Source organism: Bos mutus, chromosome 4, assembly GCF_027580195.1.
Source record: "Bos mutus isolate GX-2022 chromosome 4, NWIPB_WYAK_1.1, whole genome shotgun sequence".
Taxonomy (NCBI): domain Eukaryota; kingdom Metazoa; phylum Chordata; class Mammalia; order Artiodactyla; family Bovidae; genus Bos; species Bos mutus.
Window position 1 is genome coordinate 105,495,662 of NC_091620.1, and position 17,265 is coordinate 105,512,926.

Here is a 17,265-nt window from a genome sequence, read left to right on the forward strand (position 1 = left end):
CCCCAGATTCCCTAGGCCACATCTAAACAACAACCTTGTGGATCCATAGGCCTGGCTGGTTATTGCAGAGTACAGGTTCCTAATTTTTCCTCTATCGGCTTTCCCACTCTATGAACTCACTAAAAGCTCAATCGCTGAACCAGCTCCTGGGGAAGATAAACATGAGCAGGCCTTTATGAGACTAAACCAAGTGCTGCAAGAACTGCCTGCCCCAGGGCACCCAGCTTCAAAATCTTTCACCTTATCTGAACGTGAAACAGAGAGCCCAGCCCTGGGGATGCTCAAGCAAGAACATGAGAAGTACAGAAGTGAAGCGAAAGTCGCTTAGTCGTGTCCAGCTCTTTGCAACCCCATGGACTGCAGCCCGCCAGGCTCCTCTCCTCTGTCCATGGGATTCTCCAGGCAAGAATACTGGAGTGGGCTGCCATGCCCTTCTCCAGGGAAACTTCCAGACCCAGCGATTGAACCCATGTCTCTTACGTCTCCTGCACTGGCAGGCAGGTTCTTTACCACTAGTGGCACCTGGGAAGCCCTAGGAAATGACATTTACTTACAAACTCCACACGCTGCTCAAAATCTCAATTCGGAAGTAACTCAACATTTCTCTGCAAACATACTAACCTCTTTTGAGACGATTCTGCTTTCAGCACCTAAGTCTGCATCCAAAACAAAATAGTCTGCTATGTTACTGCCGCCGGAGAAGGCAACGGCACCCCACTCCAGTACTCCTGCCTGGAAAATCCCATGGACGGAGAAGCCTGGCGGGCTGCAGTCCATGGGGTCACCACGAGTCGGGCACAACTGAGCGACTTCACTTTCACTTTTCACTTTCATGCACTGGAGAAGGACATGGCAACCCATTCCAGTATTCTTGCCTGGAGAATCCCAGGGACGGGGGAGCCTGGTGGGCTGCCATCTGTGGGGTCGCACGGAGTCGGACACGACTGAAGCGACTTAGCAGCAGTAGCAAGCAGCATGTTACTGCTGCTGCTGCTAAGTCGCTTCAGTCGCGTCCAACTCCGCTACCCTTGACCAAAGAAGGTGAGCCACTGACCTTTGTGACACTGTATCCTAATTCACAAAGTGCCCCTTTGACTAATCCTGATCTAATTTTGTCTGTTGATGGGTCACACTGTAAACAAAAAACGGAATTTCCAAGCTGGCTATGTTGTCATTACCCAATATGAATTTTTAAGAGGGTAAGTCTCCCATAAGCTAAATCAGCCCAACAAGCAGAGCTCCACACCCTGACCAAGAGCATGCCAGTTACCAGAAGGACAAACTGTTAGGATTTATACTGGCAGCTGGTATGCCTTTGGGATCAACTATAATTGGAATGTTAAGGAAGCAAAGGGTTTTTTTTTTCCTTTTTTTTTTTTGTCTACCAGTCTTAGTGACTCAATTATGTCCAACTCTTTGTGACCCTATGGACGGTAACCCTCCAGGCTGCTCTGTCCATGGAATTCTCCAGGCAAGAATACCGGAGTGGATTGCCATTCCCTTCTCCAGGGGATCTTCCTTACCCAGGGATCGAACCTGGGTCTTCTGCATTGCAGGCAGATTCTTTACCATTTGAGCCACCAGGGAAGCCCTTTAAGTCTACCAGGACCCCAGCAAAAACAGACAGCAGGTACAAAACCTTGTTGCTGCTACTCCCGTATCTGTTGAAACTGCTGTCATAACAACTGAGGCTCACACTATAAAGACTGAACCTGAGTTATCAGGGGATTGTGTCAGCTGACTTCTGTGAAAAGGCAGCAGCAACAGAATCTACAAAGGTTGTGGATCATGTGGATGAAGTCCATTCTGTTCCTGCAAAAAATAATTCCTTGTTGCCAGACTTTTGCCACCCTGATGTCCCTACAACAGGCAACTGCCTGCTTCTTAGGGTTTTTTTTTTTTTTTTGATGTGGATCATTTTTAAAGTCTTTATTGAATTTGTTACCATATTGCTTCTTTTTTATGTTTTGCTCTTTTTGACCATGAGGCATGTGGGGTCTTAGTGACCAGGAATCGAACCCCCTCCTCCTACATTGGAAGGTGAAGTCTTAACCACTGGACCACAGCCTGCTACTGAGTCAGAGAAATCATGATCTTCAAACGGCAGCTGTCAATTCAATGAGCAGTCAGGGCTACTGCGGAACCCAGGAGAGTGCTTGGTTCTTCCGGGATCCCCAGCAAACTCCATTTTTCAGGTTTTGCCTTCCTTTATCCACTGTGGTGCGATTAAAGCGAATCAAATCAGGAAATAAAGATTGATAGTGTTAGGTAGTTAGAATAGAAAAAAGGAGTCCAAAATGGCAGTGGCTAAAAGACAAAGAAGGGAAAAGCCTGTGAAAAGAGAACAAAGGAAGGTCCGAGGACCAGAGTGAGGACTTCAGGTAAACAAGCAGCACTCCTGGCTAGCCCCGTTTACACAGGGCAAGCCCAGGAGGAGAAAAAAACATACAAAAAGAGGAGCCAAAATTGGGCCAGGGCCTCTCTTCTCTTCACACCTTCTGGGTCGGCATTCCCTCACACCTCGAGGATGTATTTTCCTTTACTTTCTAAATAAAACTGAGCTGTAACACGGAGCTGAAACTCCGGCCCGTCCCAGGGCTGTAACGCTGGTCCATCCATCACTTCATATTTCTGTTGCGACGAGACAGAACCAAGGAAATTAATTACACACTCCCCCGACAGTAGGAGGCCTTCTATAAAATCGCAAAAACAGTTCACCACCAATGCCTGACCTGCCAGCTCCCCAAACCTGGGAAACGATGTTTGTTCTCAGAGGCCTCAAACCTCCCTCTGAACACCTGCAGCTGGACTACATTCAACTGCCACTTAGTGGGGCTACCAATATGTTCTTACCATATGTATGTTTTCTGGATGGGCTGGAGACTTCTGCTGCAAGGTTGATGCTTTCGTTACAGGGAGCAGCTTGACTCCATGTTGGATCTGTTTCCTTAACCTTTGCTTCCCATTGCTTTTGTTCACTAAAAGGATACTGTGTCCATACATAATGACCTGCCTGGGGGAACCCTGCCCCTCTGCCCAAATGTTAAACCAAGGAGCCTTTGTTCAGGACTCTGTCCACTTATAGGTGACTACAAGAAGGAAGAAATTAATCCATTGCCTCCCGTGGCTTGCCATTACAGGAGATTTTGCAAGATTAATGGCCTTTTCACTTTGATTTCTCACCACCTGCCCACCTCTATCTCTGTTCTATAAAAGAACCTGGCATCCAGACCTGGATACAATGGTTATTTTGAGACGTTAGTCTGCCATTTTATTGGTCAGTTGTCTTTCCAAATAAAGTCACATTCCTCACCTCAACGCCTCGTCTCGGATATACTGGCCTGTTGTACAGCTTGCTTGTAGGCAAACTTTGCCATCCTGACATCCTTACAACAAACAGCCTGTTTCTGTGTCAGAGAAATCATGATGGGCAAACAACAGCTGTCAATTCAATGACCAGTCAGGGCTCTCAGGAATCCAGGATGCCGGGTTCCCCACCGCCTGCCCACCATGATTTCTGACTCAGACGCAGTCCGCTGTCTATTGTAAGGACACTGGGACGGCAAGAGTCTGGCAGCAAGACTGCAGGTGACTGGTGGGAACTGCATTCCCACTTGGGGTGAACTTTCCACAGCCATCATTGCCTGAGGCAACCACTTCACTGGGCAAATCGTATAAAGCTTTAACAAAACCCTGGAAACTTGAAACTGTCCTTGTCACCCTCAACCATCAGGCAAGATGGCTAGAACAATATGGATCCTCAAGGTTAAAAATCTCTAAACCTGCTCAAATTATGAGCCCCCCTTGGCCTGAGGTAGTGCCTCTGCTTCTGTTGACTATTCCCTGGACCTCCTCTCCTATACCTGTGTTATAACCCGACTTTTCTATCCACTTTAAAATCTTCAACTTGGTGGCCTTCAAATTTTAATAATTCATGTTTCTTGATTTTAAGAAACAAGGGGCTCTCGAGGGAAATGAGTACAATTCCTCCCTTTAAAGTTCATGGCAAAAGATATGGGGTTTCATCCTTGCTTGATGTGCCAATTAGTTTTCAACAGTATTTGAAAAATATTAAAAAGCCTAAAAGACAAAGCAAGGAAATCTGTATTCAAAACCCCAAACCTGGCCTTTACAATGCCTCTGGGTGGTCCATATTTGCATTGGGAGATTTGGTTTGGCATTTTAACCAAGGTAAATAGATTCTCACTCTCCTCTGAGCCTGAAAACATTCAAAGAGAGAGGATCCTCTTTCGGTAATCTACACCTTCTGAAAGTGAACAAAGTCACACTTTTTAAGGAAACAAGCAGAGAAGTTTTCTGTTATTCTTTCTCCCACAAAATACATACCAGTTCCCACAATGCTTTGCTCTTCTGATACTAATGGGGTGGATGGTGAAACAGGAGACTCATTTCAGTTTTAAAAGGGGACACTGTCAAAACACACATTTCCCACAGGGCCTTCTACCCTTTCAGCCACTCAAACCCACCACCTACTAACACCAACTCCTAAAATCCCACAAGCTGAATCCAAAACAGAGTACTGTGATCATCCCCTCCATGTGGGCCCACTGCAGCATTCAAACACTTGGTCAACTGTTAAAGGCTTCCATATGTGCCTTGCAGGATCTAAACCACTTTCAAAAGGAGAGGACTTCATTCCATTTCAATTACTAAAATCTTCAGCTTGTCAAACAAAGAAACAGGTACTATTTCAAGTTGGGAGTGGAAAAATCCATACCCAATGAGAGAAATTGATGTCGGCAAAGGATATAAAATAGTGTGCCATCATTTATTCATTAGCACTATTTAAAATACATGTGATACTCTTGGCTTCACTCTACATATTAACATAAAATAGAAATCTGACAAATGAATAAAAATTCCTCCTTTCTCACGAGAAAGGAGCCAAAGGACTGCTCTGCTCAGAGGAGAGTGTCAGATCAAAGCCAGATCAAAGGGATTAGACCAAGGGACCCACAGAGGAAAACACAAGACTCAAACCACCCTATCCATCACTTCTAGAAAATGACAGGCTGTCTTCCTCAAGGCTGTCATTCCCCCAGCAGAAATGTTTAACGGGATACTGGTTCAGGAAGGTAAAGCTTCTAGAATTTGAGGCATTACCAAGACCATGTTCATACTGGGCCCAGCTGTGCAATAGAAACTACATTTTAGGAAGTGAATGTTTTACTAAACACACTACAAATAATCCAAGGGGAAAGAATTAAATCTTATAATAAAAGGACAATTAAGTGGGATTTATTCTGGCTAATATTTCAGGTCAATAAAGCTTGTTGAGAGCCACTGTGTGTAAAAACCCTCTGCTGAAATATACAAAGGATGCCTCAGGGAGCCTAGAGTCTAGAAATGGAAGGAGGCAGATACATGTTTCATTTTTAAAAAGCATACCTTTGGTTCAAAGCAGAGCAAGATCACACAAGTCCCTGAAAAAAGAAGGCCAGAGAGTGATATCATGGCTGTTGAATAACAAAAAGCATCCTCCATACATTGAGAATGCGCCACATACTGCACCCAGGGCTTTCATTATCTGCACGCCTTAATAATTTTTGCAAGCCAGGTATTGATAGTCCCATTTCACAGATGGAGAAACTGAGGCTCTCAGAGGCAGTCAACGGAATATCATGCTTCTTCTTTTCTTTCCCTTATGCTGCCTCTTAGATGTTATGTATGCTCTTCTTCCCTTGTAGAAGGATAAAGAAATGAACTTAGCTTAGGGGAGGGAAGATTTCAGCAGAAAAACAGAGCATCTAAACTAGGGCTTCTCAGGCTTGGCTGTTCTGTGCATTGTACACTGGCCAGGAGCCACCCTGACTTCTTCCTACTACAGATGCCAGCAGCCACCCTCTCTCCCCAAAGGTGAAAGCCAAATTGCCCAAATGTCCCTCGGGAAGGACAGTCACTCTTGGCTGAGAACCACTGATCTAAAGAAACACACTGGAGGGACGTCCCTGGTGGTCCGGGGTTAAGATGTCACCTTCCAATGCAGGGGGTGCAGGTTCCATTCATGGTCGGGGAGCTAAAATCCCACCTGCTTCATGGCCAAAAAACCAAAGCATAACACAGAAGCAATATGGCAACAAATTCAATACAGACTCTAAAAATGGCCCATATCAAAAAAAATATATAAAAAGTAAAATATAAACACAGGGGAAAGGGCAGATCTCTTCCTATAAATGACTCAATAAAGGAAAGACGACTATTCACACAGCCACCGGCCTAAGGGCAAGAGACAGGAACAGCGGCTCTGCAGTTCCTTCCAGCCCTGCCACTTTGAGCTTGAGCCACACAGACAGCCCATGGACCTGACTCCCAGCACTGGCCCCGCAGTGACCTGTACCACACAGCACCTGTGCTAAATAAATATGTGCTCTTCAAACTGACATCATGTGCCCTGGCATCCATGAGGCTTTCTACAGAGTGTGCAGGAAAGGAGAGAGCTAATAACATTGCTATCTCCAGATCTCGACCTTCTGTCTGCAGGCTTTCCAAACACTGACCGGCCAGAGAACACGCCTGCGGTCGAAGAGTCATTCAAGGTCTCCTTTCCCACCTCCATTACCAGGGGTAAAAAAGGAAACCCAAATCTCACTGTGATGCTTGACCACAACGTATAAAAGCACACTTCTGTAGAAGAGCTTCTTCGGGTACTTTTTAAAAGAGGTTGGAATAGCATTTAGATTTTACTTGGGATTCAAAGAATGATGTCATCGTTTTATTTGTAAAGGTCAAGGTTTACAATATTCTGGAAATGACATTCACAGTGATTCTTTACATTTGCAATAAAAATGTTAGATGCCAACCTAAAATGTGTGGAGGTGGGGGAGCAGTAAAATTTTTAAAAACCTTTATAGACGTTATAGGAGAGAAAGAAGGCTGGAGCGTAATGAAGCACGCTGGTGGTGTCTGTTCCCCAGACAACCTGTTGGTCAAAGGCAGTCATCCTCTCCAGTGTCTGCGGCTCAGTTTTATCACAAAGAATGCCACTGGGGGACCTCCTGGTAGTCCAGGGGCTGACGTTCAACTCTCCCCATGCAGGGGACCCGGGTCATTCCCTGGTCCCACGTGCCACAACCGAGACTTGGTGCAGCCAGATAAGGTAAAAATAAATACATAAATCAAAAGAATGCCCTTGGCTCTAACATAAATTTCTGCTTTCACATGCTTACCACACTAACGTCATTAGCTGCTCTGTACCCCAAAATGAAACGATGGGGAAGGACTGCAGGATTGACAGGAACTGAAAATTAGAGGGCGTGTAGGTCACCTGGTGAGCAGAGGTCTTCCCAGGATTAAGGACCCAGTTAGGGTTCCAGATCACAACGAAGCTGCTAGACCATGTAGGCCCCAGAACACTACACCGCTTCAAACACTTTTGCTTCCAACTCAAGTTTGAAGTAAGTTCATTTTTGCAACAAAAAAAGTCTCGCAGCTAGGCTTCCCAGGTGGCTCAGCCAGGACAAATCCACCTGCCAATGCAGGAGACACTCAGGAGACATGAGTTCCATCTGTGGGTTCTGAAAGATTCCCTGGAGTAGGAAAAGGCCACCCAGTCCAGTATTCTTGCCTGGAGAATCCTGTGGACAGAGGAGCCTGGTGGGCTATAGCCCACAGCATTGCAAAGAGTCGGACACAACTTGAGTGATGGAGTGCACATGCAAAGTCTTGCAGCTGCCTGGGAAAAATCAACCAATCCACTCTCTGGGCTGTCTTTGCCAGAGACTGTTATTCATTTGGTGCTCAGCAAGATACCTGGACACCATATTGAGAATCAAACGCCTGGGGCATGCGCACACCTCAAGGAGATGTGCTTATCCTCTGCCCTGCCGAGTCTAATTCTCTTGTTCCCCTCTAGTAACACATCCAGGCTTTTCCTATCAGCATGTGAGAGTGTTCTTGAGGAACTCTGTCCTGCCACAGTAAAAAGCTACCCTAAATAGTACTTTCTTAGTATCCCACATAGAGAAACAATGAACTATGTTGGGAAGAGGATGAACTGGCTTTGGAACCTGACCAACCTACATTTGAAATCCAGTCTTTCTACTAACTGGCCTGCTGTGGCCTTGATCAAGTGGCTTAATGTTTCCAGTCACCCAATTCCTTGTTTGCCAAGTGAAGATAGAAATGCCAGCCTTACAGGAAGTTGGGAAGAGTCGATGGACTGTGAATGTGCAAGGGAAGTGCTGAGTGAGTGGCAAGCAGGGCAAGGGCTTCGAGAGACCCTGGAGCCCTCACCTGGTTGCAGCGTGCATCGGTGGGTGTTGCCCCTGCAGCGGGCACTCTAGCATGCCTCTGTAGTGAAATGCCAGCAGTGTCCTGAGAGCCAAGAACATTCCTTCTTGGCTGGCTCTGACAGGATAGTTTTGCCTTGTTTCCAACACACTTCAGCAGAACAGCCTCCACTCCTCCCCCTTCCTAAACAGTGCACTAGAACCAGCAATTCTTAATCTCGTTAGTCACAAATACCCACTTTTCCCTGGAACACTGCCTTTAGCACAAATGCATAAAATTTTGCATCAATTATATTGGGTTCAATGACCACCTGGAAACTCATATGCCTGCCCTCCATGGTGACTGCTTCAGAAGCCCCCTCTAAACAAAGACTCGGAGATGTTTTATAAACACGTGGCACCCGGGCAGCGGCGTCTATGTTACAATGCAAACTTCACACTGACAGTCTGGTGCCAGCGTTCCTGCAGAGAAAAAGCAAAGGAAACAAGTCTGGGGTACCAACGAAGAGTTCCCAGTCAAGAGGACTCCTTTTTTTAATGTGGACCCAGGGAATGGTTTATAAATTTCAAAGAAAGACAGTAGGACTTACTTTAGTCAATTCTCAAAAGAAGTGAGCTCCAGAAGTTCTCTGTCCCAACAAAGTTCCCAAAACAACTATTTTCTCACATTTTCTAGGGCATGTACAAGACGCAAACATTGCTAGGAAAAGGGATCTCTGATCAAGGAAACAACTATTTATATGGTATTTGAGACCCACAAAGTATTATGGGGAATTAGCTAGTTTCATTAAGGAGACAGAGCAAAGGCAATTATCTGACGTGAAAAGAGCTATGGTCCCGCGCTGGTTTTGCCTTATCATCTGCCTGGCAAAGAGGCATACCAATAGCTTGGCAAAAAAACACAGCTACACTTAAGGCGTAAAAGAAATAGCAATGGCTCACAGGGAAAATGGGCAACAAACCCAAAAGAACAGACAAGCTCAACTTTTTTATTTCTCACAGAGAATGCTGGCTAAAATGGATAAGTTCTAGTTTTAGAGTCAAACAGAAGTGATTTGAATCCTACCTCTGCTGTGTATCAACTCACTTAACTCAGTTTTATCATTTGTAAAACACAAATAATGTCTACTTCACAAGATTAATATAGGGATTAAAATGAGATAACAGAAGAGCTGGAGTTCAATATATAAAAAATAACCAATATAAACTGTCCTCTAGAAGACTAGAGTCAGACTGCCTAGGTTCAAATCCTGGCTCTATAACTTCTCAGCTGAGCAATTTTCAGTACGTTACTTGACATCCTTGTGTCTTAGTTCCCTTGTCTGCCAAATAGAATTACAAATAAATCTACTTTAGCAGATGTGTGAGGATTAAATATGTTCATACATGAGAAGTAGTTTAAAATGCAATACCTGGTCAAGTACTCAATACATTTTCGTAAATATATGGGGAGTGAAATACATTTAACTCAACACATTTACTAAATACACTAAATATATTTAGTGATATACATTTAGGGCAATACATTTAGGGAATGTATTAAGCACTGCTAAAATGCTCAGTATTATTTTATTATACATAAAAGTATTATCAACAACTTTTGTTTTCTTTGATGGCGCAAAGCACGTGAAAGAATGAATAAGAATATACTTAAGTTTGCAATGCATGTGTGTGACCTTTACATTTGATGCTATTAAGTAACAGACAAAGTGATACACTCAATCTGGGAGAGTGAATGGCCCCTTGAGGTAACTGGGTTTGTTGTTGTTGTTTTTTTGCTGTGCCCCATGGCATGTGGGATCCTTGTTCCCCAACCAGGGATCCAACCAAGGCCCCCTGCATTGGAAGCACAGAGTCTTAACCACTGGACTGCCAGTAAAGTCGTTTTTTTGTTTTTTTGTTTTGTTTTTTTTGAGGTAACTGTTGATAAAGCCTGTGCACACTTGTCTGTGCTAAGAGATGTGGCTGGGTTTAAAAACTTGGCATGGATTTTACCAGACTGTTCTACGTGACTTTCTGAGTGTGAACAGAGCAGCACCCAGGCTTCATCTCCAAGAACTGCTTGACTCAACACAAGGGAAAGGCTCATTTATTAAATGCAGACTCTGGAAGGAGTGTTTGAAGAAGTAGGAGGGGTGGGGAAAAAAGGTTCATAGAGCCCTCTCTTAGACATAAAACGTGGTGACAGAAACACCCGGTGACTTCCTCTTACCATCTCAGTTCATTAGAAACAAGGGGCCGGGGACCACTGCTGTAAGAGCTCTTCCCCATTTTCCTGTGGGTTACATTTATTTTCTCTGCCCATATCCCTAGTGGAGATTATTCTTAACAACACAGACCTGTAACACCACAAAAGCCTCAGGACATATTTCCAGCAGAAGAGGAGGAAAGGCTGGGTGTTGGGAGAGGCTGAGCCATCCCTCTGCCTCCAGGGAACCGAGGAGCAGAAGCTCAGCAACCTTGAGGTCCAAGGAGAGCAAGCAGGTGCATCAGTGCCTGATGCCCCAGACAAGAAAGAGAGAGAAGATATCCTGGGCCAAGAAGTTGCTCCAGAGCTGATCCGGCTGAAGAAAGCCTGCACATTATTTACAAATACCAATCATGGTGCTGGAAGATTTTTTAAAAGACATGGCTCTTGGAGCACTGGATCCTCAAACCTCAAGAAACATTGGGAAGTTGGTCCCTACGAAGAGAACAAATGATCACTTGGTGACAGGAGTGTATGATTTTATTTTACTAAGAAACATAGTCACAAGAGCAGAGTTTGGGTCCATTTTCTTCCATGCCAAAACTTTTGGTGAAAATCTGGCATTCTAAATAATCAGAGGAATTATGAATCACATTCCCACTGGTACCCTCAGGTTGCAACTTGCACTGAATGCAAATTTCAAATTTACTAATACTGTGCAACGTATTTCTCTGTCATTTCCAGGATGAAAATGTGTACATAAGCAATCACCCTTTTCTCTGTTAATATTAGCCATATGCTGCCTTCTGCAGCTACCATGCCTTAATGTTAGTAATATTTTCTGCTCATCTGGAATATTTGGAAGCAATTTTGCACAACCCTTAACTACAGCAAGTCTACAGCCCAATTGAGAGGCATTCCAGGCAAGAAAATGGCTGGCTACTTGTTCTGCCCCTTACCTAGATGTGGGAGAGTCCAGGATAACGAATATATTCCATCTCCTGTATTTGGTTGAGTTCTTTAATTTCCTAAGTAATTTCCTGTCCTGATCCCGGGTTTCTGTTCACCCTTGTTATAAGTCATGAGACTCCCGCACTCTCAGTTCCCATCAGTGCCGCCAGGATCACTGCCCTTGCGATGACGACGCACGGATTTTTAAGGCCAGAGCGCTGCGGGAGCGGGGGAAGGAGGGCCACGCGGCCCCAAAGGTGTTTACGAAAACATATCTCCCAGCCACACTTTTTTTGTGTGTGCAGCCATGAGAGAAACGGGCACCTTCTTGCGCGAGTGTTTCATTAATGCCTTGCTGGAAGTGCATTCCCTTCCTTCCACTTGGCGGGTAGCAACAGCATCTAAGAGCTTTGCAGACAGCTGAAAATGTACTCAAAACAGCATCCCGCCCTACCTCCCTCTGCAGCCTCCCCCTCCCGGTCAGCTGGTGGCCCAGGGGGGTGCGGATTTCACTGCTGCTAGCCGTCAGCTCCCCGGGAGAAAAACCGAGGCGGGGCGCCCCGGGACGCCCCTCCCAGGGCACAAGGTGGGCGACAAGGTGATGACACCACGACTCACTCTTTCTCCTCTGCGCTCGCCTCCTCGCTCGGCCGGGAGAGCGGCAGCACGGGGCTGCCGCGGGGGTTGGGGAGGGGTGGGGGTAGGCTCTGGCCGCTTTCGGGCGCCGCGGAGCACGCAGGAGTCCGGGGAGGGGGCCGAGGCCAAGGTCCGGCTGCGGCTGCAGCGCCGCACCGCTGCCGGGCGGCTGCGAAAGCCGAGGACCCCCGGGGGCGGCGGTCCGGGGAGCGCGACCCCCCGCCCCGCTCCCGTTTACCTGCACGCGGGCGGCGGCGGCACTGGGCTAGCGAGCGCGGCGGCGGCGGCGCCCGAGCGTTTCCCGAGGGCGGCGGGCCGGGCGCGCGCAGGATGTGCTGTCTCACGCTGCGCCGGCCCTCGGCTCGCGCTCCTCGGGCACCCGGCACTTCCTCCCGCTCCCGAGCGTGACACTGACAGCTCCCCGCGCGCACCCAGGCAGGGCTCGCCCCGCCCCCGGCCCACGCCCTCCGCGCTCCTCCCCCCGGAGGGTCCTCCGCACCCGGGCCCGCAGGGAGCTGCTGGCGCCGGCCAGAGGCTCAGAGCGGCCAAGGACCTGGGACCCCTAGGCCACCGCTAGGACTCACCTACGAGGCTGCCATCGAAGAGCGTCGGTGTTTGGGGCGCTCCTGTCCGCCAGCCAACATGGAACAACTTTCACTCCCTGAGAACTACTTTAGGTTATTTAAATAGAAACAGAGAGAGCTCAGATCCATCTGCTACACCCTAAAACTTACAGATTTAGTCTTAGTTTTGCCCAGAAGAGGAAACACATATTCAGCTTGGCAACATTGTTTCATAAAGTCTTAGCTTTTAAAACTCTGGGTAACAAAATACCCTGCATATGCTAAGTGAAATAAGTCAGATAAAGACAAATCACTTGTATCTGGAATCTTAAAAAATACAAGGAACTACTGAATATAACAAAAAAGAAGCAGAATCACAAATACAGAGAATAAGTTAGTGGTTACCAGTGGGAGGGGTGGGAGAGGCATTAGAGGGGTAGGAGGTTAAGACAAGAATATAGCAAATACCTTTAAACATTGTGAAATCACTGCATAGTACACCTGTAACATATAATGTGTAAGCAAGCAGAACCAAATGGGGCCTTCACAGGGATAGACCCTTCACCCGTATCCTCTGCTTTAGCTCCTCTGAGCGTGCCTAGATAACAGCATCTGATGCACATTTCCTGAGTTTTTACAGAGACTTAAAATACCCCCAGGTGGAAGATGTTAACTAGTTAACTATTCAAAAGACGGAGAGCATGAAGCTCCCTAAACCTACTGGAGCCTAGGGACAACCCCTAAACCTAAGGATAACCCCTGACACGCCCTGTTACCTCACCATTAACCAATCAGAGAATTGTGCACAAGCTGATCACCTTACCCTGGGGCTTGCCTCCCTCACCTTGCCTTTAAAACTACTCTGCTGGACCCCATTGTGGATTTCAGGCTTTTTGAGCACTGGCTGTCCCAGACCCCTTGTATGGTGCCTTCGAATAAATGCTGCACTTTCCCCATCACAGCCAGGTGTCAGTCGGTTGGCTCTATTGTGAGCAGGCAAGCAAACCCAAGTTTGGTTCAGTAACAAATATATATCAACTATACTTCAATTAAAAAAAAAAAAAAAAGAACACATGAAAAAGGAAAAAAAATGAATAAGTATCTGAGTAACCATTCTTGGACTCCCCCAAAGCTGCCATCCATAACAGACGAGTTTTAAGACTCAGAAATGGAGTTTGGGATTCTAATCAATGCAGGTTTGGCCCCATTTTTACATAAGCTTTTCATTATGTTTCTTAGATATCTGTGGGGTCTTTGTACACATTAGAATGAGAGTGGAGAGCTAGGACTGTATCTTATTCACAGCAGTATCTCCAAACACTACAATAGTGTTTGATGAATAACAGATGCTCAATAAATATTCATGATTTACTTAATTGACAAGTACTACAGTATTTGCAAAATAAATATCAGACCTATATATAAAACAGCTTTCCTTAATCCAATTTTTGCCTTCCTAGCAAATTATTGCAAGCACAAATATGTCTTAAAAAGAGAGTTAGAGTATCTTTAGTTAAGAAAAAATTGAAGGTATTCCAGGAGAAAAATTCTATGAAACAAATACTTGCTACTGCCATGTATTAGATATTTAATGAATGTCAAACTCAACATGTATTATCCTTTAAAATTTTTCAATAACACTATGTACCAGATACAATGACACGCCTGTAGAAAACAAATTTGAGTTTCAGAAGTTAACTACCTTGCCCACATTCCACAGCTACTGAGTGACTGACCTGACATTGGAATCCTTGTTCACCTAATGTCACAGCTTATCCATTCCCACTTGGGATTACTGTCTTTCCAGTATGAGGATTGTTGAAATGTCCACTATTTGCAAAGCCCTGTGTTAGAAGTTTCAGATGGCCCAAAATTGAGGACAATGTAATCCCTTTTCACAAGTAAGGTTAAAATCCAGTTGAAAGTGGAAAAAAACAGTCAAGTGTTAGGTGCTCAGTCGTGTCCAACTCTTTGCGACCCCATGGACTGTAGCCCGCCAGGCTCCTCTGTCCATGGGATTTTCCAGGCAAGAATACTGGAGTGGGTTGCCATTTCCTCCTCCAGGGGATCTTCCCAACCCAGGGATTAAACCCAGCATCCCTTGGGTCTCCTGCATTGGCAGGCAGGTTCTTTACCATTATGCCACCTGGGAAGCCCAACGTAAATTGATAATTAAAGTCAAATAATAAGGAATTGGCCAAAGTAGTACAATGTGCGGAGAAGGCAATGGCACCCCACTCCAGTACTCTTGCCTGGAAAATCCCATGGATGGAGGAGCCTGGTGGGCTGCAGTCCATGGGGTCGCTAAGAGTCGGATACGACTGAGCGACTTCACTTTCACTTTTCACTTTCATGCATTGGAGAAGGAAATGGCAACCCACTCCAGTGTTGTTGCCTGGAGAATCCCAGGGACGGGGGAGCCTGGTGGGCTGCCGTCTATGGGGTCGCACAGAGTCGGACACGACAGAAGCGACTTAGCAGCAGCAGCAGCAGTACAATGTGGGCTCTCAAATAAGAGCCCAACTGGTATGAGTGAGGGAGATGGTAGGAGGAAATTAGGATTATGAATATGGATAATGTTAGAAATGATAGGCAAAGTGCTTCACAGTATAAATGAAGAACAGAGAACATTTTCAGGCATAAACCAAGCTCCAAAGAAGAGGAAGCACTATGTGTACTTAACAAATGTCGAGTGAGCCAGCTTTGTGGAGCACAACAGATTCTTAGGGGAGCAGCTGTGGACCTTAAGGGATGCTGAAGAGCAGACAATGGAGTACCACCGTTACAGACATTTGAGCAGGAAATGACACTTGGGAAAAATCATCTGAGGGTATCTAAGTGAAGGGGACTGGAACAGGCAAAGGCTAAGGAAGCCAATCCCCAGTTCATTGTAAGAATCCAGGCCAGGATTGTTGTTTAGTCTCAAAGTCGTGTTTAACTTTTTTTGCAACCCCATGGACTGTAGCCCACCAGCCTCCTCTGTCCATCAGATTTCCCAGGTAAGAATACTGAATTGGGTTGCCATCTCCTTCTCCAGGAGATCTTCCTGACTCAGGGATCAAACCCACGTTTCCTGCATTGGCAGGCAGATTCTTTACCATTCAGCCCACCAAGGAAGCCCAGGCCAGCATTAAGAAGGCCTAAATTTGTCAATGGTATTCATCATGAATAACTTGAAATACATTCTTGGCACAAATTAAACCCTCAATAAAGAGCAGTTGTAATTATTTTAATTATCATGTACTCAGGCATAGTACAGATATTGGGTGTGGGGCTGGAAATGAATAAGAAATAAATGGTCTCTATATTCCAGAGACTCAAAATCTAAAGAAAAGACACTATTGGTTGTAATACCGGGGAGACTAAGAAAAGCAGGATGTTTAAAGCATTTGTCATGAGAGATTGAGAAGGAGAAAATGCATTCCAGTTGAGAACTCTTGAGAAGTAGAAGGTCTTGTCAAAGAGGTTCTGGGTGTCTTTGTTTAGTTAGATGCACGTTTTCACATATGGTGATATGCACTTGAGAATGAGGTTAGGAAACCAGCAGAGAAAGAGGCAGAAACCTTATGTATATTAATAGATCTTACATTTTTAGAGCACTCTAGGTTTACAAAAAAATGTGCTGAAAGTACAGAGTGTTTCCTACATACTCCCTACAAATTATAAACTAACCCATTTCACTTCTTAATCTAGCTATTGCTTCAAAATTTGAAAGAAGGTCTTTAAGAACAGATTAAATGACCATCACAATGGTAAAGAATCTGCCTGCAATGCAGGAGACCTGGCTTTGATACCTGGGTTGGGAAAATCTCCTGGAGAAGGGAATGGCAACCCACTCTACTATTCTTGCCTGGAGAATTCCATTGACAGAGGAGGCTGGTGGGCTCCATGGGCTTGCAAAGAGTCAGACACGACTGAGTGACTAACACAGACACACACACCATACTGGGCAAATTGCTAACTTGCTATAGCTACTCAGAGGTGCTTTAGGGCCTCCAGAGAGATAGGAGTGTGCCTAAGCTCCCCTGTTCTGGAATTAGACTGGGTGTGGAACTTAAATCTACCATTTACTGTTTTTGTCTATTTGTGCATGTTATTAATACTAGACTCCTCTCAGACCCAAGTTTCCTAGAAGCCTAAAAGGGGCAATAATATTACTTGTCATTCTATGATATTTCCATGAGTTAATCCATGTGAAGCAATTGATACAGTCCCTAAACATATGATTTTTGTTGTTTAGCTGCTGAGTTATGTCCAACTCTTGTAACCCATGGACTGTAGCCCGCCAGGCTCCTCTGTTCATGGGATTTCCCATGCAAGAATACTGGAGTGGGTTGCCATTTCCTTCTCCAAGAAAAACATTCAATAAATCTTAGCTATAGTTTGCTATAATTAATCCAGCCTTCATGAAAAATACCAAAGGTAGAGCTTTGTACTCTCTAACTTCAATATTCAATCTTGACATTACCAGACTCGAGGGACCCCTCAGACCCTGGGGTCATGACTAGCCTTCAAGACTGGCGTTTGAGTGCCTGCCATCCATTAGCACTGACTACAGGCAGGGCCCCACTGTACTCCATATGCCCTCTCGTCTGCCAGAAAATCTCCTCTGGAAATTATTCCTCAGTTAATTATATTTTCATTGCAAGAAATAAACTGAATATTCACCTCAGTGGTC

At 45.4% G+C, this 17,265-nt stretch overlaps 1 protein-coding gene across 6 annotated transcripts in view; it reads right to left on the reverse strand.

Annotated features, from left to right (window-relative positions):
• Positions 1-17,265, reverse strand: part of DYNC1I1 (dynein cytoplasmic 1 intermediate chain 1) — a 410,283-nt gene that overhangs the window by 370,081 nt on the left and 22,937 nt on the right. For 3 of the 6 annotated variants that reach the window (XM_070369824.1, XM_070369825.1, XM_070369820.1), the window contains exon 1: positions 12,263-12,423. The exons of 1 other annotated variant lie outside the window; for it this stretch is intronic. The gene's annotated coding sequence lies outside the window, so the exon portion shown is untranslated. Of the gene's footprint in view, positions 1-12,006; positions 12,028-12,262; positions 12,424-12,608; positions 12,628-17,265 lie in introns of those variants that run through there. 2 more of the 6 variants (XM_070369822.1, XM_070369821.1) reach the window with 2 other exon arrangements.